This window comes from Schistocerca cancellata, chromosome 1 (assembly GCF_023864275.1).
Source record: "Schistocerca cancellata isolate TAMUIC-IGC-003103 chromosome 1, iqSchCanc2.1, whole genome shotgun sequence".
Taxonomy (NCBI): domain Eukaryota; kingdom Metazoa; phylum Arthropoda; class Insecta; order Orthoptera; family Acrididae; genus Schistocerca; species Schistocerca cancellata.
The window spans coordinates 1,165,708,962-1,165,733,228 of NC_064626.1; the positions used below are offsets into that span (position 1 = coordinate 1,165,708,962).

The window sequence follows — 24,267 nt, forward strand, 5'->3', positions numbered from 1 at the left end:
GGGCTCATGAAAATTTTGTGTCACTTTGCCGTCTCCAAATTCTCAAGAGTAAAAGAAGGTGTTTCCTAAAACTATTGTAATACCAATCACAATAACGAGAAAATTTTCGAGACTGTTACGCCTGAAAACTATGTTGCAAAGAAACGTTTTTTATTCTTTACTACTTATTTAGAAGAAACAGATGCATTTCGGGGGTAGTTAGAAGGGGAAGATCACTGCACCCATATAGCTGCACCCCCCCCCCCCCCGGTCCTGGATTCGCTTCTGATTTCTACAGTAGAAACCAATCAGAATACTGTACTAAGCAGTGTCTTCAGGTGCAAATGGATTCTCCTACGTGTGTGTCAGCACGTTTACTCCCTAATGGAATATGTGGTTCATAACAAGAGTGAATCACAAATAAACTGTAAAATTCTCTGCCACAATATTAAAGGTAAAACTTCTCATATGGGCTAAGAACCTCTACTCAGAGTCCGAAATGGAGTTATGCAGTCTGATGCAAAAATTTACTGCATGTCAGTGGTAGATTTCAGGCAAGGAACTGAAAATTCCTATTTACTAATAAATACTGTAAAAGATACCTCATTGGTCACTCAAATAATTTGTTAGAGTATATTGAGCTCAGAACACATCCAAAATGTAAAGAAAATAAGGGACAGTCAAATGAAAAAGAGACAGATGGAAAAAATAAGTAAACTGTTTACTATTTCAAAAGTAATGGTCATAGCTGTTAATACATTCATCCCACTGCGAGACAAGACAGTCAGTGCCTCCATAGAAAATTGTTCGCAGTTGCCTGTGTAACCATGATTGTACCCAGGTGTGCACCTCTTTGTCCAGGACAAATTGGCAGCAAGACTTAACTGATGAAATTGTCAATACTGTCTTTCAGAAAATTACTAAGTGGTTCCTTGTAAACGGACTCTCACTGAATTTTGATAAGACACAGTACATACAGTTCCGTACAGTGAATGGTATGACGCCATTAATAAATATAGACCTTAATCAGAAGCATATAGCTAAGGTAGAATATTCCAAATTTTTAGGTGTGTCCATTGATGGGAGATTAAATTGGAAGAAACACATTGATGATCTGATGAAACGTTTGAGTTCAGCTACTTATGCAATAAGGGTCATTGCAAATTTTGGTGATAAACATCTTAGTAAATTAGCTTACTACGCCTATTTTCACTCGTTGCTTTCATATGGCATCATATTTTGGGGTAATTCATCACTGAGGAATAAAGTATTTATTGCACAAAAGCGAGTAATCAGAATAATAGCTGGAGTCCACCCAAGACCATCCTGCAGACATTTATTTAAGGATCTAGGGATATTCACAGTAGCTTCTCAGTATATATACTCTCTTATGAAATTTGTTATTAACAACCAAACCCAATTCAAAAGTAATAGCAGTGTGCATAACTACAATACTAGGAGAAAGGATGATCTTCACTATTCAAGATTAAATCTAACTTTGGCACAGAAAGGGGTGAATTATACTGGCACTAAAGTCTTTGGTCACTTACCAAATAGTATCAAAAGTCTGACAGATAACCAACAAGTATTTAAGATGAAATTAAAAGAATTTCTGAATGACAACTCCTTCTACTCCATAGAGGAATTTTTAGATATAAATTAAAAAAAAAAACAAAAAAACAAAAAATATTAATAAAAAAATTAAAAAAAATAAAAAACACAAAAATGAAAAAGTTGTTATATTACCTTAAGTGTGTTGTTAAATTAACTTAATTATGTCATGTATTGGAAAATTTGACTCGTTCCACATCATTACGAAATATCATATTCATGATCCATGGAACTAGTATTAATCTAATCTAATCTAATCTTCAGGGCTCCAAAAATTTGGAAATAGCATGTGGAAAGATTGGAAATGTATGGAGGATGTGTGTGGGCTTCCCAGCTAAACTTATGCAGCATAGCAGAAAAAACCTTGGCAACATGTCGGCAGGCATTATGCTGCAATAGAACGATGCCGTCCATCAGCATTCCTGGACGTACAGACTTAATGGCATGCTTCAGGTTTTGCAAAGTGTCCACATACCACTGTGCATTAATTGCAGTCCAAACGTCCAGAAAGGTTGACAGACAGCATCACTCTGTTACAGGACAATGATCGCCTGTATTTTGGCAGTGTTGTTTCAAGTACCTGGCAGAAGTTTCACTTGGGAGTCCTTACACATCCACATTAAAGTCCCTATCTCTCTTCACGCATTTGCCATATTTTTGGAGCACTGAAGAAAGACATTTGTGGCTATTTATTTGCTTTGAACGAATAAGTGTACACATGGATACAATCATGGTTCTGCAACAACTGCAAACAATTTCGTATGAAGTTACTGACTGTCACGTCTCACAGGAAATAAAGGCATCAATAGTTATAGCGATCACTTAACTCTTACTTTTTCCATCTGTCTCGTTTTCACTTGACTGCCCTTTATACTATATGTTACAAGTGATATCGTATGTAATTGAGGTACTTTACTTGTTTTCATTAAATCCTTCTTCAGAACACATTGCTTATGCTAGGTCTCGTTTCACTAAATGCTTGTTTCGACATTCCTGTCAAAAACGTAAATCTTTGTTAACTTCTTTGTACTGCCAGGAATCACAGTGCACTTCTTTGTACTGCCAGGAATCACGTTGTTGCTATCAGCCGTTGATGTGGTGAAATTATTTTGCTCATAGAAGCATTTGCTGTTTTATACAAAGCTGCTGGAGCTCCCACAAAGGCATGAAGACTTTACACCAGGATGTGATAAATGTAATGTGTACACAGTTACATATAACATGCAGTTTATTTGTAATTGACACAGAATGAATACCTGTCTCAGTTCACAGCAGACATAAAGCATTCTGAATCATAGTTCCTTAGATATTCTACAATTCCACACCAGGCTGGTGTTGTTGGTCAGAGAGTTTCCTCTGTGCAACAGACACTGTCACTGGCAGAGTCCCAACAGAAACGTCCCGCTCCCCCATTGGGGTAGAGCACTCTGGCAAAGAGATAACTGGAAAGCTATCACGAACATCTTCACGCCCGTGTACATGACCAATCACGCAGTGGCCAGCTGCAAAGCAGGGCGCGGTTGGACTGTTCCTCATTGAACATGGGGAAGTCGCGATGACGTCGATCCCTATCGAAGGCATACAGATGGTATTTGTGGAGGTCAGTTGCTGGGCGGTGAGGTCGACCATAACGAGATTGAACTTCGATGATGATCAACTGAGCTTGACTAGAGTGTGGGCATGGCGAAATGGATGGGCAATGACACCAGGATCTGCAGGATCAGTTGTACACATCTGTGTTATCAAGGGGGCCATGATGGTGAGAAAACTCTCAGGCTTGAGTTGTGATATGATTGTATCTGTGTCCACATTGCTCGGGATTTTGTAAATATGGGAGAAATGTCAGGTGATAAAGCCGCTTGTAGCTTGATGTCCCTCATGCCGTCCCTCAATAAGAAGGAAATTATCAGCTAGTTTGATATTAGTATCGTCCACCACAAAGTGCAGCATGTCTAGTCGGAACACAAAGGTATTGTCAGTGTTTGAGCCAGGCAACATGTTACTGGTCTGAGAACAGACTGGAGGAACCATGTCGGTTGGAGTGGTTTGTATGTCATTGGTATGGATCACATCGCATAGGGTCTAAGCTGTTCTGAGTGGTTGACTGGCAGAGTGGTAGGCTTACCATGAAGGAATATGTCAAAAAGCTTAGTATCTCATCTGATGAGTTTGTGAGGGCTGGCGTGAGGCAGTTGTAACACAGGGTCGTTATTATCATTCTGGATCATGATGTAGTTGCAGTCTGTTAGTGCCTTATGGACGAAGATTTGCAGAGAACCATACAGCCGTGGAGATAGTGTTCTGAGCCATGTGACGTGTTGTTTGGCTCATGTGACGAAGGTGGGGAGTTATGAGGTCTCCATCGGTGGTATATCTAGCATAAAATCTGCAGACAGAGTGAGTGACTTGTAGAGGATTTCTGCGAGGGAGGCATGGAGATGGTCTTTGCAAATGGTGTGTACATCTGATATCACCGAAGGTAATGCTTCCATCCAGTGACTGCCATCATTCCACGAGGCCGTTGCCTTGTGGATGGTAGGCCATTGAGCAATAATGTCACACATTGCAAATGTTGCATAGTCTGTTAAATAGGACCAATTCGAACTGTCGTCCTTGGTCAGTAGTTATACAGATTGTGAAGCTGAAACGTGATATCACTATGAAGACGACAGCTCTTGCCATCATCGCTACCATAATGTCCTTGAGGAGAATGGCACCGCATGTATTTGATGATGGAGAGTGTATAGCGATGGCCTTCAGACTTGGGAAGATGCCCTTCCAGGTCGAGGTAGACATGTTGAAATGGACCCTTCGGAATCTCAAAACGGCTGAGCAGCAGCTGTGCATGGCAACTCACTTTGATATATTGGCAAACTGTGTATGTAGGTGTCCAGTCTCGGCAATCCTTTTTTGTGTTAGACTATACAAGCTCGTCCATGTTGACGAGCATATGCCAGTGTGTGACAGACTGTGAAGATGGTCAAACATGATCTTTCTCATTGATGTGGCCATGAGATGTCGAATTTGATTTTGCAAACATCACACAATACTTGCTTGGTGGATCCAGGGATGACACAATGTTCTCTACTTAAGTTGATTGTAGAATTTTGAAGGAAGTCCATGATTTGTCTGTCTTGCAACTGCACCTCTGTATGGAAATGGTGTTTGTTCTTGACAGATAGTCTGCAATGATGTTGTCTGCTCTCTGGAGGTGTGTTACATCAGTTGCGAACTGCATTATATAGCCTAGGTGACAGAACCATCAAAGGCAGGAAGATTTCGAAGGATTGCGTATCGAGTCTGCCAATGGTTGGCGGTAGTTGTAAATGATGAAGGGTCTGTCCTCAACTTTATATTGAAACTGGTGGACCATCTCATACGCTGCAAATATTTCACAATCATAGGTAGACCACCAGCAATGAGAACCTGTCGGTTTTCGAAAAAAAAAAAAAACCGACATGGCTGTTGTATACCAGCTGCTTCTCGCTTCAGAAGCGCTTCAAGGGCAAAGTCACTCCTGTCTGACGTAATCGTCAAAGAGGCATTAGGTGCTGGGTGCGCTAAAGTCATGCATGTGTAAGACAGCCTTTTATTTTGTCAAAGACATGTTGCATACATGGAGTCCCCTCCACCTTGCACCTTTCATCATGTTCTTGCCAGCTACAACATATGTGAGCAGTGCCTGACCTTTAAGGTACCTCAATTGCCCGAGACGTGTGGGCAGAGAGTGAGGGGAGGCTTCCTGGATGTGTGGGCATGACCTTGAGATAAGATCGTTATCTCTGCTTGAATTATTTTTGATACTCTGTTATCTTTTTCTTTTCGGTTCCTTTTGCATATGGAGCATGTGGGAAACGACTGCTGAAATCCCTTTTTTCGTTACTGTTATTTAATTAATTCTCCCAAGTGTGAACATACTAGCCGCAGCAATGTAGCTACTCTCCCAGCCTACTTTTTTCTTTTTATTATGCCTTTGTTCTGCATTGACACAGTGTCGGCGTGGTTATTAATGGATTTGGCATGGTTAATTTAAGGGGTGATGGATGTCCTTCATGTTGCCTCATCGTTACTGCAGTCATGCAACCTACAGGGTGTCCCACTCAAACCTCCCTGATTTCAAAGTTCCAGGAAAAAAAACCATAGTAGATATAACAATGAAAAGTGCACCACACTGTAGAGCATCTCAATATCGAGTCTATATTCAATTTCTTGCCAAGTTCTTTGTAACATTTCCTCTGTTATTGTTGCAATCGCATTAGTAATCCGATGTCGCAATGTAGGAATATCGTACACTTTCACTGCGTACATGCAGTCTTTCAAGAATCCCCATATCAAGAAATCAAGCTGCATAATGTCGGGTGAATGTGGTGGTCAGGCGATGGGTCCTCCACATCCGATCCAATGACCAGGAAATTTCCTATCCAGGAACTTACAAACACCCGTTGACCAATGCAGTGGAGCTCCATCTCGTTGAAAAATGATGTTGGGTTGCAAGTCTTGTATCTGAGGATACACAAACTGCTCCAATATGTCCAGATACACTGACCCATTTGCTTCTGAGAAACGTTTGTCTGATGTCCTCCACCGTCTCTTCTGAAACTCTGTAGCGTGCACCGACAAAATGTTTCAGAATACACGTGCTGCTGTGGAGTCGCCATTTTCACTTTATGCGACCATGCCGCCCTCTGGCGACGATACGTGGCACTTCTGACGTGGGAATATAAATTCTTTGAGATGCTCTACAATGTGGTGCATTTTTCACTGTCGTATCTACTGTGAGTTTTCTCTCCTGGGTCCTTGAAATCAGGGAGGTTTTGTTGGGATGCCCTGTACTTATTACATGAAGAAGTATCACAGATAAAAGTAAGATAAAATTAATAATTCAAAAAATAAAAAGTTAGCATATTTGCTCTTTTATATTTTTCAGTATGACTGTTAACAGTGTATTAATTACTTCATATTACTTCTTGCATTTTTCCTGCCTAAATGTTATTCCAATATTACAATCAGAAACTCTATGTAAAGTATGTAATATTACTTCCGGTATACTCAAGTCAGTAGGTTAGTGCCCTATTTATGTTGGCCAGCGTGTCACACTCCATTAGTCGAGACTATCATCAAAATTCTGCCTTTGAGATCAGCTAGCCCATTATGTTAAACATTTAATTTACGTTTTGAATTATCCATGGCATTTTGTTATTATTCTATTAGAGCCAATTCGGTTCTATGCCTTAAAATAACCACATGTCTGCTTTGTTTCTATAGTCTTCATCCAAACAAAAACAACAAATAAGAACTGTGCAATGAACATTAACAGGAAGACATCCTACACAATTAAGTAGACACCGTTCTCGAGTAAAATGGTGCATACCTCAACAAATATTTGTTTCTGGACAAAGGCTGGTAGGACCTCTGTTTCTAGATTTTAGCAGTATTGTCTCCTGTAGTAATATGGGAGACACCTATGAGCGCCCTATGTGTTGTCTTTATTATGGAGGTATAATAAGGGAAGAAGCGCTACAGACTTACGCTGTACACTGCTTTGAAGCTGGTGCTTCCGTGTTAGATGCTCCAAAACATTAGTAGACTACTGTTTACGATTGCTTCTTGTTCTTAGTTGTTATCTTGTGAGTACAACAGTTGTCTTAAATAGAAAATGTTAGAGTTCCTTCGCAAATAATGCAGCGCCAGGTAGGTATTTCCAGACATTTTTCCGGTCTGAAATGCATATTTGATGCAATAATACGACGCATTTTGCCTCGTTAATGTAATGCGTTTCGAATAACCGTGAAGATAAGTATGTGATGTGGAAAGAGTGATTTCTTAATCCAGCATTTTCCTTAATACAGACTAACGAAACTGATATTCGATCTGTGTACTTTTCCCGAAAATACTAAGGACGTATTTTTCTGTGTCTTGTCGGTTTCGAGTCTTTTATTCTCACAGCGTTCAGTCAGAGAGGTTTCCGAGCTGGACTGATGGGAAATATAAAGTCAAATGACTACAGAAATAAAACCACTACAGTAGAAGTAAACAATGCAACTGAAATTGATGCATATAAAAGAAAATATCGCTTGAACGTGTCAATTGACGAACGAAATGTGATTCCTTTACCACTGAGACTCTCACTACAATGATTAGTACACCTGTAAACGATACAAGCTGATATATCTTATCAAACAGGAGATGGGGCAGCCTGACAGTGTACAGCATACCATAGCAATAAAGGTAAATGATGATGTTGTGAATGATAATTCACAAGTTGCAAGTGTTTTTAGCAATCACTTTCTGAATGTAGCAGCAAAAATAGGGTCAAAGGGTTCAGTTGAAGAAGGAAAAAAATATGTTAAAAATCTCATTCCCCAGGACTTTAGGCATTTAGAAACAGCACCAACATCCCCCACTGAAATTAAGGGAATTATAAAAATACTGAAAAACAAGAGCTCATGTGGTGTTGATGGAGTCTCTAACAGGATTTTGAAGTGTTGTTCTAATTGAATAAGTGGAGTCTTTAGTGATATATGTAATGCTTCACTGGCACAGGGAATTTTTCCAGACAGATTGAAATACACAGCTGTCAAACCTCTTCATAAGAAAGGGGACAAGAGTGACTTAAATAATTGTAGAGCAATCTCATTGCTGACTTCATCTCCTAAAATATTCATAAAAGTTATATATTCAAGTGTAGTCTCACATTTAAGTGAAAATAATTTACTCAGCATGTCACAGTTCAGATTCCGGAAGCGTTATTCGACTGAGAATGCTATCTACACATTTACCCATCAAACAGTGCAAGCCCTAAATAACAAATTATCGCCAGTTTTTTTTGTGAACTTTCCAAGTCATTTGACTGTGTATATCATGTAACACTCTTAGAAAAACTCAGGTTTTATGGAATTGAAGGCTATACACAGAGCTGGTTTGAATAATACTTAACGAACAGAAAGCAAAAAGTTGTGCTGAATAACACAAATAATGTTGGGAGGGTGGTAAATTCTAGTGAATGGGGAGTTATCACAATGGGAATCCCACTGGGTTCAATTTTGTGTCCTCTGCTGTTCTTTATTCATGTGAATGACCTCTCACTTAATGTTCAGCAAGCAGAACTAGTACTATTTGCAGATGACATGAGCGTTATAATAAATCCCATTCCATAAAAAGCAGCTGAAGATATTATTAAGGATGTCTTTCAAAGAATTATTAAATGCTTCTCAGAAAATGGACTCTCCCTTATTTTTGAAAAAAAAAACTCACTATATCCAGTTCTGTACACCAAATAGTCATACTGACAATTGATGTAGGATAAGAACAGGGCTCAGTTAACAGGGTAGATTTCTCCAAATTTTTGGTGTTCACATTGATGACAACTTGAACTGGAAAAAGCAAATTACTGAGCTTCTCAAACAATTAAGTTCAGCTTCTTCCACTCTTCGTATAATCGCTAGTCTTGGTAATAAACAGATCAGCCACCTAACGTACTTTGCATATTTCTACTCAATGACGTCTTATGGAGTATTTTTCTAGGGCAACTCACCACTTAGACATAAAGTATTGATTGTACAAAAGAGAGTAGTGAGAATAATTAGTATTGTTCACCCAAGGACGTCATGTAGGCACCTATTAAAGGAGTTAGGTATTTTAATTGCACCATCAGAGTACGTATATTCGCTAATGAAATTTGTTGTAAATAATCCACCTCAATTCGCGAAGAGCAGTGATGTTCATATGTACAACACTAGAGGGAAAAATGACCTTTCCTATCCGTTATTGAAGTTGTCAGTTGCCCAAAAAGGAGTACATTTTCAGCAACAAAAATCTTTGATCATTTGCCCAACAACATAAAGTGTCTGGCAGGTAGCAGATCAAGCTTTAAATCTAGCTTAAAATAATTTCTTTTGGACAACTCCTTCTATTCCATAGACGAGTTTCTCTTTCAGAACTGGTAAAAAAAAAAAAAAATTGTACCTCTCAATGTAGTTGCATGTGTAGAACTAAAAATTTCGGTAATATTAATATTAGCACCATTCATGAGTGTATATATCTCTTGTAATTTGACTTGTTCCACATCATATCGATAAAATAATTGTGAAAATGATCAACAGAACATGACATAACTAAACTAAACTAAACACTTCCCCCAGAAGTTAAAGTTTGCGGCAACTAACATGGCGGACATCGGCTTCAAGTTTATGATGTCATAACTCCCCTTTCTATGCCACCAGGTGTCTGTATGAGCAGATAATGTAATCATATAGCAGCGCCATTGGTTTCCAAGTGGTAGTTTGGTGTAGCATTCCTGTGGTATTCCTTTGTTATTATTTGATTGACTGCGATACATTTTTCTAAATGCTAGAAGCAGGTTGCCTATCTAAATGGCTTCCAGGGACAGCGAAAATTTGATTTTCAGTATTTCGTATGATATTTGACTGACTTTAAAAATTTAAAATGCTTCCCTGAGCTACTCATCAAGAGGTCTATTCTTATGTCGAAGGTTTAACACAGCAAGACAAGTATTAGAGTTAGACACTGCGTATACTTGTATGTCAGGGGGCAACGTAACTAACCGCACGCAAATACTCCTATTTTCATACAGTATTTGAAAATGAGAGCATTTAGCGACTTCTAGCGAGCTTAACACATAATTTCAAATGTTTTCAAAACTTTTTCTATCTGACGTCACCCGCATAATAATGAAAGGGAAAACGTTTGCTACATTAGCGCTGTCCATGCAGTAAAACTACAGCGTCAAGTACGAGGTCTGTTGAAAAAAAATTCCGGAACTTTCTCCACAAAATTTTTCTACGCTTACCTTTTACTTACCGTGCATGGTCTCCTCCGAAATACTCCCCTCCACAATTGATACACCTCCGTTTGCACATCCGGAAGCAGTCTTGGTACGCCTCTTGTTGGATCTGTCTGCGACTTTGCTTTTATCTCGTCTGTCGTTGCAAATCTTCATCTTTTCAACGGGGTTTTCGACTTTGGAAATAAAGAGAAGTCCGCAGGGGCCAGGTCTGGAGAGAACAGAGGATGAGGCGCCACAGTGATTCCGTTTTTCGCGCAATAGTCACGCACCAACAGGGATGAATGTGCGGGTGCGTTATCGTGATCCAAGAGCCATGAATTGCCTCGCTACATTTCAGGCCGTTCCCTTCTCACATTTTCTCGCAGGTGTCGCAACACGCCCCGGCAGTACCATCGATTAACATTTTGTCCATTTGGCACGAATTCACGATGAACTAATCCTCCAAAGTCAAAGAAAACTATGCGCATGACTTTGACATTTAACCTGACCTGACGAGCTTTTTTTGGTCTTGGAGAACCTCTCCCGACCCATCATCACCTTAGAGCCACATCTCATCACCAGCTACGATTCTCTTAAGGAATATCTCGTTCTCATTTGCGCAATCCGAAAGCTCTTTACAGTCTGCGAGCCGAGGTCTTTCTGATCTTGACTCACGGGCCGTGGGACGAACTTGGCGGCAACATGATGCATTCCAAGATGCTGTGTCAGGATTTCATGACTAATCCAACTGAAATGTTCATTCTTCTGCAGTCTCTCGGACAGTCAGCCTTCGATTGGCATGCACACTTTCGTTGACGTTCCTGACTTGAGTGCCGCCGGTGGACGTCGAAGGATGTCCTGAATGTAGGTCATCTTTAACTTCCGTCTGGCCATTTTTAAACCAGGTGATACAATTTTTAACATCAAGTACGGCTTAAGCACTCACCTTCCTACATCATTTGGTGCGTCTCTGCAAATGTTTTCTTGAGTTTCACGCAAAATTTAATGCAGATTCGTTGCTCCTCTAACTCTGCCGTCTCGAAATTCGCAAACTGTGCGACACAACGTTCTACTCAATACAGCACTGAACAATGACAATTTTTTTTTGTAACAGACATACTACAATGAAAATTTCGGCAGTTACGTATTAAGCACAGGCGTGCACAGGGATGCCAACCGCATTTCGCTCCAACACACCATTGGCACGAAAATTATGAATAATCTGGAATTTTTTGAACAGTCCTCGTACGTTATTTTAGTTCGGTACTTCTTTACTACACACTCTTTTCGCAACACATTTTGCAGACAGTGTCCATATACACTCCTGGAAATTGAAATAAGAACACCGTGAATTCATTGTCCCAGGAAGGGGAAACCTTATTGACACATTCCTTGGGTCAGATACATCACATGATCACACTGACAGAACCACAGGCACATAGACACAGGCAACAGAGCATGCACAATGTCGGCACTAGTACAGTGTATATCCACCTTTCGTAGCAATGCAGGCTGCTATTCTCCCATGGAGACGATCGTAGAGATGCTGGATGTAGTCCTGTGGAACGGCTTGCCATGCCATTTCCACCTGGCGCCTCAGTTGGACCAGCGTTCGTGCTGGACGTGCAGACCGCGTGAGACGACGCTTCATCCAGTACCAAACATGCTCAATGGGGGACAGATCCGGAGATCTTGCTGGCCAGGGTAGTTGACTTACACCTTCTAGAGCACGTTGGGTGGCACGGGATACATGCGGACGTGCATTGTCCTGTTGGAACAGCAAGTTCCCTTGCCGGTCTAGGAATGGTAGAACGATGGGTTCGATGACGGTTTGGATGTACCGTGCACTATTCAGTGTCCCCTCGACGATCACCAGTGGTGTACGGCCAGTGTAGGAGATCACTCCCCACACCATGATGCCGGGTGTTGGCCCTGTGTGCCTCGGTCGTATGCAGTCCTGATTGTGGCGCTCACCTGCAGGGCGCCAAACACGCATACGACCATCATTGGCACCAAGGCAGAAGCGACTCTCATCGCTGAAGACGACACGTCTCCATTCGTCCCTCCATTCACGCTGGCCGCCACACAACTGGAGGCGGGCTGCACGATGTTGGGGCGTGAGCGGAAGACGGCCTAACGGTGTGCGGGACCGTAGCCCAGCTTCATGGAGACGGTTGCGAATGGTCCTCGCCGATACCCCAGGAGCAACAGTGTCCCTAATTTGCTGGGAAGTGGCGGTGCGGTCCCCTACGGCACTGCGTAGGATCCTACGGTCTTGCCGTGCATCCATGCGTCGCTGCGGTCCGGTCCCAGGTCGACGGGCACGTGCACCTTCCGCCGACCACTGGCGACAACATCGATGTACTGTGGAGACCTCACGCCCCACGTGTTGAGCAATTCGGCGGTACGTCCACCCGGCCTCCCGCATGCCCACTATACGCCCTCGCTCAAAGTCCGTCAACTGCACATACGGTTCACGTCCACGCTGTCGCGGCATGCTACCAGTGTTAAAGACTGCGATGGAGCTCCGTATGCCACGGCAAACTGGCTGACACTGACGGCGGCGGTGCACAAATGCTGCGCAGCTAGCGCCATTCGACGGCCAACACCGCGGTTCCTGGTGTGTCCGCTGTGCCGTGCGTGTGATCATTGCTTGTACAGCCCTCTCGCAGTGTCCGGAGCAAGTATGGTGGGTCTGACACACCGGTGTCAATGTGTTCTTTTTTCCATTTCCAGGAGTGTATAATTCCAAACCTTCTCTAAAGTTTATCTCGCCTACATGTTAAACGTCAAATATTGAACACATCATTTGTAAGGTAATCAGAATTCTAGAGCTGTTGAGTACATAGGAGTCCGGTTCTTTAAAGAATCGGCTGTTTTCTGGTCGTAATCAAGTTCACGGATTACTGCGGTTGTTAACTTTCTTAATTCGCCGATTGCATTACATATAATCTTAGGGATACGTTTGAGAGATCAAGAAAGTGAGTTGAGGCATTCCGAAGCTGTCATTGCTCGTTTTGATGGATAAACTGGCTCCTAACAACCGCAAAAAATATACGCCGCAGTGAAGGCCAGGATCAGATATGCGAAATTATTAATCACCAAAAGCAACTTGTACTTTGTTCAGTTCTTCTAACTGTGGAATCCAAAACTACGTTGTGATTTTATTGTCGTGGGTTGACGCAATCAAGGTTCGAGTGGATGGTCTGCGTTGTCACCCGAAAAGATCACGCGATATACGCGTGACCAGCGCAGTCTCCATGCCGATGGGCTGCAGGTCATCACGTCCTCATCTACACATATAGTTTCTAGCTCACCTGAAGTTTGAATTTGGAAGCCACGACAGAATAGACAAGTTAAATATAAAAAACTATTATGCAAAAATATTTAAGAAAAACTGTTTTGCAAAAATAACTGAGAAAAGTCAGATCCTCCTTCTTTCTTTTAATTTTCAACATAATTGAGAATCTAATCGTAGCGTAAATGTCTGACCTTTCTAGTTGCTTGAAGAAGTTTAACTGACGTTCAGTGTTGTTGTATTTCGATATTGAGCATATTTCACGTCAAATTTATATAATCAGCAAATCAGGTTTCTCATATGGAAATAACAAACGACCTGACACTGTAACAGTTTTCTATGACTATTTGTTTTTGTTATTACTCCTATAGCTTGTCATGTAGAGTGTCTACTATTCTGTTACATAGAATGTAAAAAAAACTCTGTCTTGCTTAGTTAGCCATATTTCTGAAATTAAGCTTGTATATAATGTTATTTAAAATACCCGCCAGGGTAGCCGAGAGCGCTAAAGCGCTGCTTCCAGGACTTGGGTAGGCGCGCAGGCCCCGGATCGAATCCGCCCAGCAGATAAACGACGAAGGCCGGTGTGCCAGCTGCCTGGATGTGGATTTTAGGCGGCTTTCCACATCCCACTAGGTGAATACCAGGCTGGTCCCTACGTTCCGCCTGAGTTATATGACTCACAGGTATATGAAACACTTTCGCACTATTCCGTGGCTTACACTAGACGCAGACAACCGGGGTACTCTAATTCCGTTCCGGGGGGTTCGGGGTGGTGGCAGGAAGGGCATCCGGCCCCCCTCTGCAACTAACATTGCCAAATCAATAGTAATAAGGCCGACCCCACAATGCAGCGGGAATAAGGCCTCAAGAAAGAAAGAAATGTGTTATTTAAAATGTGAAAATCAACAAAAAGAGATGACGTAATAAGTTTCAGTTAGTCATGACTTTTTCGTTCTTAGTTTGGTCGTATTAAGAGCCTGTTTTAGGATCTTATTTTGGTCGCATTAAAAGCCCGTTTTAGGATTCTTTAAGGTGACTCCAAAACTATTTGTCTGCATTAACTTCTGGTACTTAGAAATTTTCGTTAATTTTTCTGTTATTCACTAGTATTCTTCTGAATTAATCTACTGAAGTTTCGTGATTTTGTAGAGTTTTTCCTATTTTGCTACTACTCTTAGCTGTTCAAATGTGAAAGATTAATTTACTGTGTGTAGGGGAATGGGGTATGGCAGCAGTTCTTCTGTAAGGCGTTAAATATTAATTACAACCATCCGGTATGTGACACTCTTCCGCATTTACCTAATAAGTAAATGTCTGATATCCGTAGGATACTGACGATCACATGTTAACCTGTACTTGAACATCCGTTATTTTGCATGTCGGATTGTACAATGAGCGATACTGAATAAAAAATGTATGTATACACCATACTGAATGTACGAGGGTGATGAATAAGTAACACAACATATTTTTTCCTGAAAACAGGTTGGTTTTATTCAGGATTCCAATATATAATATTATTCCCCAGTCTGTTGGCTACAAAATCCTATTTCTCACGTAATCCATTCAATGTGACGGCCTTACGTGGCGTTACTGGAAGGGTCCATATGCCTGCATGGTATCACTCTACAGGTTAATATCGGAGCTAACGTCTTGCTACATCAACAACATCCCCATCATCCACGTTCTGCTGCCCCTGGAGTGCATACTTCATTGAGCCAAACAGTTGGAAGTCGGAAGGTGCGAGATCCGAGCTGCATGGTATACGAGGAAGATTAGTCCAATGAAATTTTGTGAGCTCCTATCAGGCACACAGACCTGTATAAGGCCTTAGGTTGTCACGGAGAAGGAGAAATTCGTTCACGTTTATTTGGTGACGAAAGCGCTCAAGTCTTTTCTTCAGTTTCTTGGGGGTAGCACAATACGCTTCAGAGTTGATCGTTGTACCATGAGGGAGAACATCAAACAGAATAACCGCTTCACAGTCCCTGAAGACCTTCGCCATGACCATACAGGATGGGGGTGAGCTTTTTTTTTTTTTTTTTCGCCGGCCGCGGTGGTCTAGCGGTTCTGGCGCTGCAGTCCGGAACCGCGGGACTGCTACGGTCGCAGGTTCGAATCCTGCCTCGGGCATGGGTGTGTGTGATGTCCTTAGGTTAGTTAGGTTTAAGTAGTTCTAAGTTCTAGAGGACTTATGACCTAAGATGTTGAGTCCCATAGTGCTCAGAGCCATTTGAACCATTTTTTTGAGCTTTTTCTTTGTGTAAGAGGTGGTGTGGCGTCACAACGTGGACTCCGTGTTGTTTCCGGTTCGAAATGATGAACCCATGTTTCATCACCGTTACACATAGGTGGTCCCTCGTTGCTACCGACCGATGTGGCGCAGTGGTTAGCACACTGGACTCGCATTCGGGAGGACGACGGTTCAAGCCCGTGTCCAGCCATCCAATGACCTCGCTGTTTGGTCCACTCGCCCAAATCAACCAACCTTCGTTGCTCTTTATGGTCTCGTGTTAAGTGGCGTTCAAAAAAATGTGTGTGAAATCTTATGGGACTTAACTGCTAAGGTCATCAGTCCCTAAGCTTACACACTACTTAACCTAAATTATCCTAAGGACAAACACACACACCCACGCCCGAGGGAGGACTCGAACCTCTGCCGGGACCAGCCGCACAGTCCATGACTGCAGCGGCCCTAGACCGCTCGGCTAATCCCGCGCGGCTAAGTGGCGTAGAACCTAGTGTGCACACACCTATGAGTACCCCAGATAGTGACCGAGTGAGTCAGTACTACCAACAGAGACGTCCAGTTGAGCAGCGAGGTGTGTGATTGTGATCCGTGGATCACCTAGAATGAGAGTGTCCACACGTTCCAACACTGCAGGAGTCCCATCTGTGTGCGGTTGGTGGGCATGCGGGAGATCGGACAGGTTTGCGCGACCTTGTTGCGGTGATGGCGGATGTCTCGCCCAACGACTCACCGTGCTTTTGTGCACTGCCAGGTCTCTATAGACATTCTGAAAGCGCCTATGAATATTAGTTCTTGGAACCACAGGGGCTGAAGCGGGAATATTCCTCCATGTCCCACTACAAATTCCGCATTTTTTCAATCGAAATTCTGATGTGTTGCATTACTTATTGTATGACCCTTGTACATGATTTAGAGTAGTACAATGATCAGTCCATGAATAGGTAGTACCAGAGAGAACTTCTAGTTAATAAAAGCACAGCCATTCTATCACTGAGAAGCCTGCAGACTTAAAGGACCGAGAAATAGGTAAGTTCAGTTATTAAGATAAGTTTGTGTAAATATAGGTGTATTTTTGTTTTTTGCTAGCACTTCACCTGAATTTCCAGCTGCGAGCCACCGCAACTCAGTAACAACATTCTTCATTGAGGGCTGCTTCTGTACAGGAGGTCGATGACCGTTCTCATGAGTCAGGCGATCACTGAGGCAGTGGCGTGTCGCCACAGCATAACAATGGATGGCAGCATGCAAGGCCTTGCTGACGCAAGGCTGAGGTAACGGCCGGACTCACACATTCGGTAGACAGCCCCAGGTGGCCCCAAGAGCATAAAAGGACTCCCACATCGAACCCAGGATTCTTGAAGTCGGGTGGAGTGAGAGGCGATACAGCCTCCTGGTGACTTAAGAACCGCCAGCTAGACCTGATTGTTCCGGGTCTCTAAGTGGTTCAACTCTTAGACCTGCAGCTTCGCCTAGCTAGTGACACTGATCTGTGAGCTTACGGTTGTTCGTCACACATTCGACCGAGGTCCGGCACTGGTGGAAATCGGAAGTCGAAGAATCTACATTTAAAGGCTGTCACTATGCACTAATTCATCCCACGATTTCAAGAATATCATCGTATAATAAGACACAAACGTCAGGGAGCTTCATGACATAGCTCGGCTGAAATTTAATCACTGTGAGTTCAACAAACACTCAGTCAGCGCCATCCCTCTACGTGTTGGCAGAGAGGAAGAAGATCCAAACCATTTATTCCTACATCGTCCTCGGAACACGAACCAAGTAACGCATCCTTGCAAGTAATCTTCGGGCTCTTGGCCATCAATCCCCAAGTAGCCTCCAAACCCTGTTAGCATCCAACGATATAGCAACATACGAGTATATACTACTGTACGAGTTCGTCAACAATGCTAACGTCAAGACGCTCTTGGTAATTAGAATGCCAGAGGACGACCAGTGCTCAGTTAACTGACTATATTCCCACGTGATACTCAGCAGGATAATCAACGCTCAGCCTCTAAATGTACCTCATTATATACCTCCTATATGTATGTGACTGAATACTGGTGTGTCTATATGTGTGGCTGTAATAATCAATTCTGGATCTTGCATATTGCTGTTATGTTCTGTATAGATGGTGCTAGTAGACCTGCACAACCATTCAGTTCTCTGTCTGCAGCTTTTGAAACAATTCTTATTGGACATACAAAAGAACTTTTATTGTTAATTTAGATGCATAGTCATAAATGTGGATTGTATTGGAGATATCCCAGATGTGTACCAACAGCGATTAATCATTCCTTATGCTGTTACGAATAGGATTTTTATGGCATACTGAAAATTCCTTTAAATAAATTATTATTACTATAGATAGGTTTCTATTTATTGATTTTACTTTGGCAACTGCTTTGCTTGGATTTTCTGAAAGGTTGTTTGAGAAGTTGAATCTATCGCAAACATTGAATCGAAACAGAAGTTAATGTGACTGCGTGATTTCCAAGAAAGTGTACTGAATCGCCTAATAAAGAAAAACAGATCCTACTTAAGTTCCCTTCAAAAATCATAACTCTCTGTTTCATAGTTCTTTACTCCTCTGACATGAAATTTGACAAAACCTTACCCGATTTCTTGTCAAATGAAAAGAAGTCCCTTGAAATCTGTTATATTATTTGTGTTTTCTTTTTCTCTTTTTGGCAATAAAAACGCTCGGGCGGTTGCTCTCTGCAAACTGCTGCTGCTCTTATTGCAAGGTACTAAAAGGCTCATCTCATTTACTGAGCAGCAAACTAACTACAGGTGAACTCCGTGCGCAATGAGTCCACGTAATGTGTCGGCATTTTAAACTGTAATTGTCAAACTTTATCTAGTGAATGACAAAGATTGGTAAATGGATGATGACATGGTAAATTACGTGAATATTGACTCTATTAAAAGGTGTATTGGCAAAGTGAGAAAAGTCACTTTACAAAAGTATTCTTCATTATACTCAAGAACTGCAAAGAAATGAAATTGTAAAACACATATGTTCATCATAGATAACAAAAGGTTGCATTAATTGAGTTAATCTTTGCTGAATTGTCGCTAATGTTGTGCAATTAAGAGGAGGGGGAAATTCTGCGTTCGATACCAAACTGTTATAATAGTCTGCAGGCAGCAGCTCGAGAACAATTAAAGAAAACAAATTAATTACTATTTTATTATGAAGTCTTCATAAAATCAATCAAAAAGTCTTTCTCTCTCGCCTTAAAAATATCAAAAACTACATTATTAAATCAATTTGCTAAATAATAATAAATGGTCATCATTGTTATCATGCCGCTCTCTCTGCGTGGCTCACTTCACGGTTACCCAATGCGGCCTAACTGTCTCTGCGATCGGTATCCATGCTGAGCGGCCGACCCAGAGATGTTACTACAAATGCGCAGTGTCACAGATGACATTGCCTGCCGTCTAAGAAACAAAGTAAGCGCGACTGCCGTCTGTGTAACCAAGGGTATAAGGGAAGCTGATAGTGACCAACACTCCTTTCAATACCGTGTATACAGTGTGTCTTGTTTACTCGTTTCATTATACTGCGGCTGTAAGACTTCTTTCACGTCGGAGTAAATCGCTCGTTCAGCCCATGTGACTTCATACCAAGGTACGACTTAAAGTAATGTCTACTCCGAATTGTTACAACAAACTGTGATATAACATTTCCAGTGCTGAGATGGCTGTAAGGGCACGTTACGAAATCCAATAAACTGATAAAAAAGTTCAAGAGCAAGTACCCATCCCACTGTTACGGTAACTGCTGCGCTGCAGAATGATGAGCCAGCATTATTTTAATATCTTGTTGCACGATTACGCAGGTGGCAGGCCTGCACGCCCCACACTTCGTTGCAAGGTCTTGACTGCAGCTGCTGTCGCAACTCAGTGGCGCTGTTACCTCATATATCGCTGGAGAACCTCTGCTAATAATGTCCAGAAGTCACTGGTGAAAATGTCATTGACAGTGAAGTTTGAGTCATGCCTGCAGACATGTTCACATAATTTGCACTGGAGATACGGTGCCTCAACTATCAGCAAAAGGAAGCAATGACACGGAGATATCCAGGCGCAGTAACTAAAACGCAGGAGTCACAGACTCACATTTTTACGGGAGTATACCTTTCGCATGCTACAACCTGTATGTGATTTTCTTTATAATTATATTTTGCACCCATGTAAGCGACAATGTTGACTGGAATACTCTCTTTGAAATTCTGAGGGTAGCAGGGATAAAATACAGCGAGAGAAAGGTTGTTTACAACCTGTACAGAAACCACACGGTAGTTATAAGAGTCGAGGAGCGTGAAAGGGAAACAGTGGTTGAGAAGGGAGTGCGACAGGGTTGTGGTCGATCCCTGATGATGTTTGGTCTGTGGGGCGCTCAACTGCCTGTACAAAGTCGCAATTTTTACACGGTCCAATTTTTTCACAATGAAATGATGAGGACAACACAAACACCCAGTCCCCAGGCAGAGAAAATCCCGCCTATCCCCGATGTTATTCAATCTGAACACTGAGAAAGCAGTAAAGGAAACCAAAGAAAAATTTGGAATAGGAATTAAAGTCGAGGGAGAAGAAATAAAAACTTCGAAGTTTGCCGAAACACCGTGATTCTGTCAGAGACAGCAAAGAACTTGGAAGAGCAGTTCAGTGGAATGAACATTGTCTTCAATGGAGGATGAACATCAACAAAAGCAAAACGAGGTTAATGGAAAGTAGTCGAATTAAATCAGGTGATGCTGAGGGCATTAGATTAGGAAATGAGACACCTAAAGTAATAGCTGAGTTTTTCTATTTGGGAAGCAAAATAATTGACAATGGTTGAAAAAGAGAGTATATAAAATGTAGACTGGCAATAGCAATAATATCGTTTCTGAAGCAGAGAAATCTGTTAACATCGAGTATAGATTTAAGTGTCAGGATGCCTTTTCTGATAGTATTTGTATGTAGTGCAGCCATGTATGGAAGTTGAACATGGACGATAAACAATTTAAACAGGAAGGGAATAGAAGCTTTTGAAATGTGTTGCTACAGAAGGATGCTGAAGATGACTAATGAGGATGTACTGAATAGAATTTGGGAGAAATAAATTTGTGATACAACGTGGCTAGAAGATGGGATCGGTTGATAGGACACATTCTTAGACATCACGGAATCACCAATTAAATTCTGGAGGGAAGCGTGGGGGAGGGGGGGGGGAGAAATTGTAGAGGGAGACCAAGAGGTGAATGAATGCACTAAGCAGATTCAGAAGGATATAGGTTGCAGTAGTTATTCGGAGATGAAGAGGCTTGCAGAGGACAGAGTAATATGGGAAGCTGCATCAAACGAGTCTTCGAACGGATGACCACAGCAACAATAGATCGTTGTTTGATTGGCCCAAAGAAAGGAATACGTCAGGTGCAAGCAGGAAAGAAGCGTCAAAATGTTAGAAATGCGTATTCAATCAGATTCGAACGGATACCAGATCCAAAGAGGAGATATTTATTTTAAAGAACAATATGCCATATTTTGAAAGAATTACCGATTTACAGTTTTTCTTTTTTTCCAAATAATAACGAAGAATTTTGAGATTTTTGTTGAAGAAGCCATAAAAGGCAGAGGCTGTTGCACAAGTGGAGAATAAGGCATAATGTCGAAAAGGCGATTCGCTTGTGCGGGGGAAAGGCGACACAATTAGAAAGTAAAAGGAAAAAAACCTAACGGATAAGGAAATTTGGGCTGTTGTCTCCTTCTGGCACAAATTTTCAGTCGTCGTGACATAATATTCTACGTTCTAGACCCAAACTGCGGCTAGATTCAAAAAGGAAAAACAAATACAACTCTTACTTATCTTCAACTGCACTCAAGTATAGCTTCGTACTTTCTACAGGATTCACATCCACATTTCTATCACTCTATGATGAGAAAAAACGAGTTAATATTTCTGGATACCTATTGTTAGTTTAATTACAAAGGTTTTAGTGGATCTTAAGTGAGAGACTCACACAACAAAATTTGTTTGCCGAAATATTTGGAGGTTCGACATTTAACACCGACACAAAGAAAAAGATGTAATCGAGCGTTTGATTGACATTTTTCGCAATTCTTCGATTATCTGAGGGCCATCGGTCACGATATCACGTTGCTAATTTCGTCACCTGCCGTTTTTGACGCGATGAGCAATAAATTGCAACTGGAGATTTGACTGTCGACTGTTGATATGACAAACGACTTAAGACCTTTAATTTGAATTACCAACTTCCAACTGGCTTACACGTGCCCAGGGAGTCGTTCATCTGTTAACGTATGATGGAGTGCTGAATTTACAGGGGATGAGACAGATTGTTTCTACAATATCATCTCATCTATCTATGCAAAGTGAAGCGGTGGTAGCCACATTGGATTTGCACTGGAGAAAATCGAAATTTAACAGCCATACTAATCGATTCTCGTTGTTTGGGTGAGGTTGATGAGCGAGCCTGTCCGTTATACATCAGTACTGGATATTCTTTAACCGATATTTTTTGACATGCTGTTAGTTGGTGACGTAGATGCAAATATTGGATTCGTGTTATGAAACAACCACACAACCACTAGAATTTTCGACGACTGCAAATACAAAATCCATCTTCGTAAGTGAGGTTGATAACCACAGCGGTCTACCCAACGTAACCGATTCGGATTTTTATTGAAAAATAAAAAAAACAGATAACATTGGAATTTTGCTTGCAAGGGAAGAAAAGTTTGTGTTTGACACAGTATCAAGTAGTACACAATTTGTAGTTAGTTACGTGTTCCATTGATGAATAGCAAGAAAAAACCGTTATGATGTGAAACGTGTCAAATGCACAAGAAATGCGCACAGGAAACAATTTTTTTTTTATTTTTACATTTTAGTGTTATACCTAAATATTTCTATTATCTATCCCATTCCGTTAAATGGCACAAAATGCATGTATTATATCTTCAGATTTATTTATTCATATTCAAGAATTCATCTATGGTATGCAAGGGGTTGTCAAGGAGGTATGATTTCAGTTTGATTTTGCAACTATTACTGCTGTCTGTCAGACATTTTATTTCATCTGACAATTTATCAAAAAGCTTTATAGCAGCATATTTTACCCCTTTCTGTGCCAAAGATAGGTTAAGTAAAGGATGGTGTAGGTCTCTCATTTTTCTGGTATTGTAATCATGAATGTCGCTGTTGGTTTTAAGCTGGTCCATGTTGTTGAGAAAAAATTTCATTATTGAGTAAATGTACTGTGAATCGATTGCAAGAATTCCTAACCTTTTAAACAGATGCCTACAAGATGTGCGACAATGAACCTCACACATTATTGTAACTATTCTCTTTTGAACAGTGAATACCTTTTGCCTAAGTGTTGAGTTGCCCCAGAATATTATTCCGTATGACGTCAGAGAGTGGAAGTATGCAAAGTATGTTAGCTTACTAATTTCTACATCCTCAAAATTGGCAATTATTCTGATTGCAAAAGTTGCTGAATCTAGTCGCTTTAGGAGATCCAAAATATGAATTTTCCAATTAAGATTCTCATCTATATTTACACCCAAAAACTTAGTATGCTCTACCCTGGCTACTGACTTCTTTTGATGTGTTATGTTTATTGAAGAAATTCTACTTTTTGCAGCAGAAAATTGGATGTACTGTGTTTTTTTCAAAGTTCAGAGGAAGCCCATTCACAGAAAACCAATTAATAACTTTTCCAAAGACCTTATTTGTATAATTTTCTTTCGGAATTTCTTTTACTGGGTTAATAATTATGCTTGCATCATCAGCAAACAGTGTCATTTCAGCATCTTGTTTCACATAAGAAGGGATGTCATTCACTTATATCAAGAACAGGAGGGGACCCATGATCGAACCTTGTGGAACACCTAATGTAATTTCACCCCAGTTAGATGAAGTGGCAAACTCCTTTGAATCACTTGAAGCATATAAAGAGACCTTTTGCTTCCTGTTCTGTAGATGTGACTTAAACCACTCAACCACTCATATGCTGTTCCATTTATACCATAGAATTGTAATTTCTCTAACATAATGTCATGGTTGACACAATCAAATGCTTGCGTCATCACACGACTACGCCAAGGAGGAAAAGAAAATCTGAAACAGTCTAGTCGGCTGTTATTTCAGTCTAAATGTACACAGCATCAGCGATAAAGCATGAACCGACTGGTAACTGCTTTCACCTTCCCAAGTGAGCTGACCGCAATGAAGCTTCCTTAAGCAACGCTCGGCGTGGTCAGAACTTGGATGGGTAACCGCCTGGGTATGCCATGTACTGTTGGCTGCATTTACTGTGC

At 41.3% G+C, this 24,267-nt stretch overlaps 1 protein-coding gene across 1 annotated transcript in view; it reads right to left on the reverse strand.

Annotated features, from left to right (window-relative positions):
* Positions 1-24,267, reverse strand: part of LOC126163219 (crossover junction endonuclease EME1) — a 219,609-nt gene that overhangs the window by 75,266 nt on the left and 120,076 nt on the right. The gene's annotated exons all lie outside the window — the stretch shown is intronic.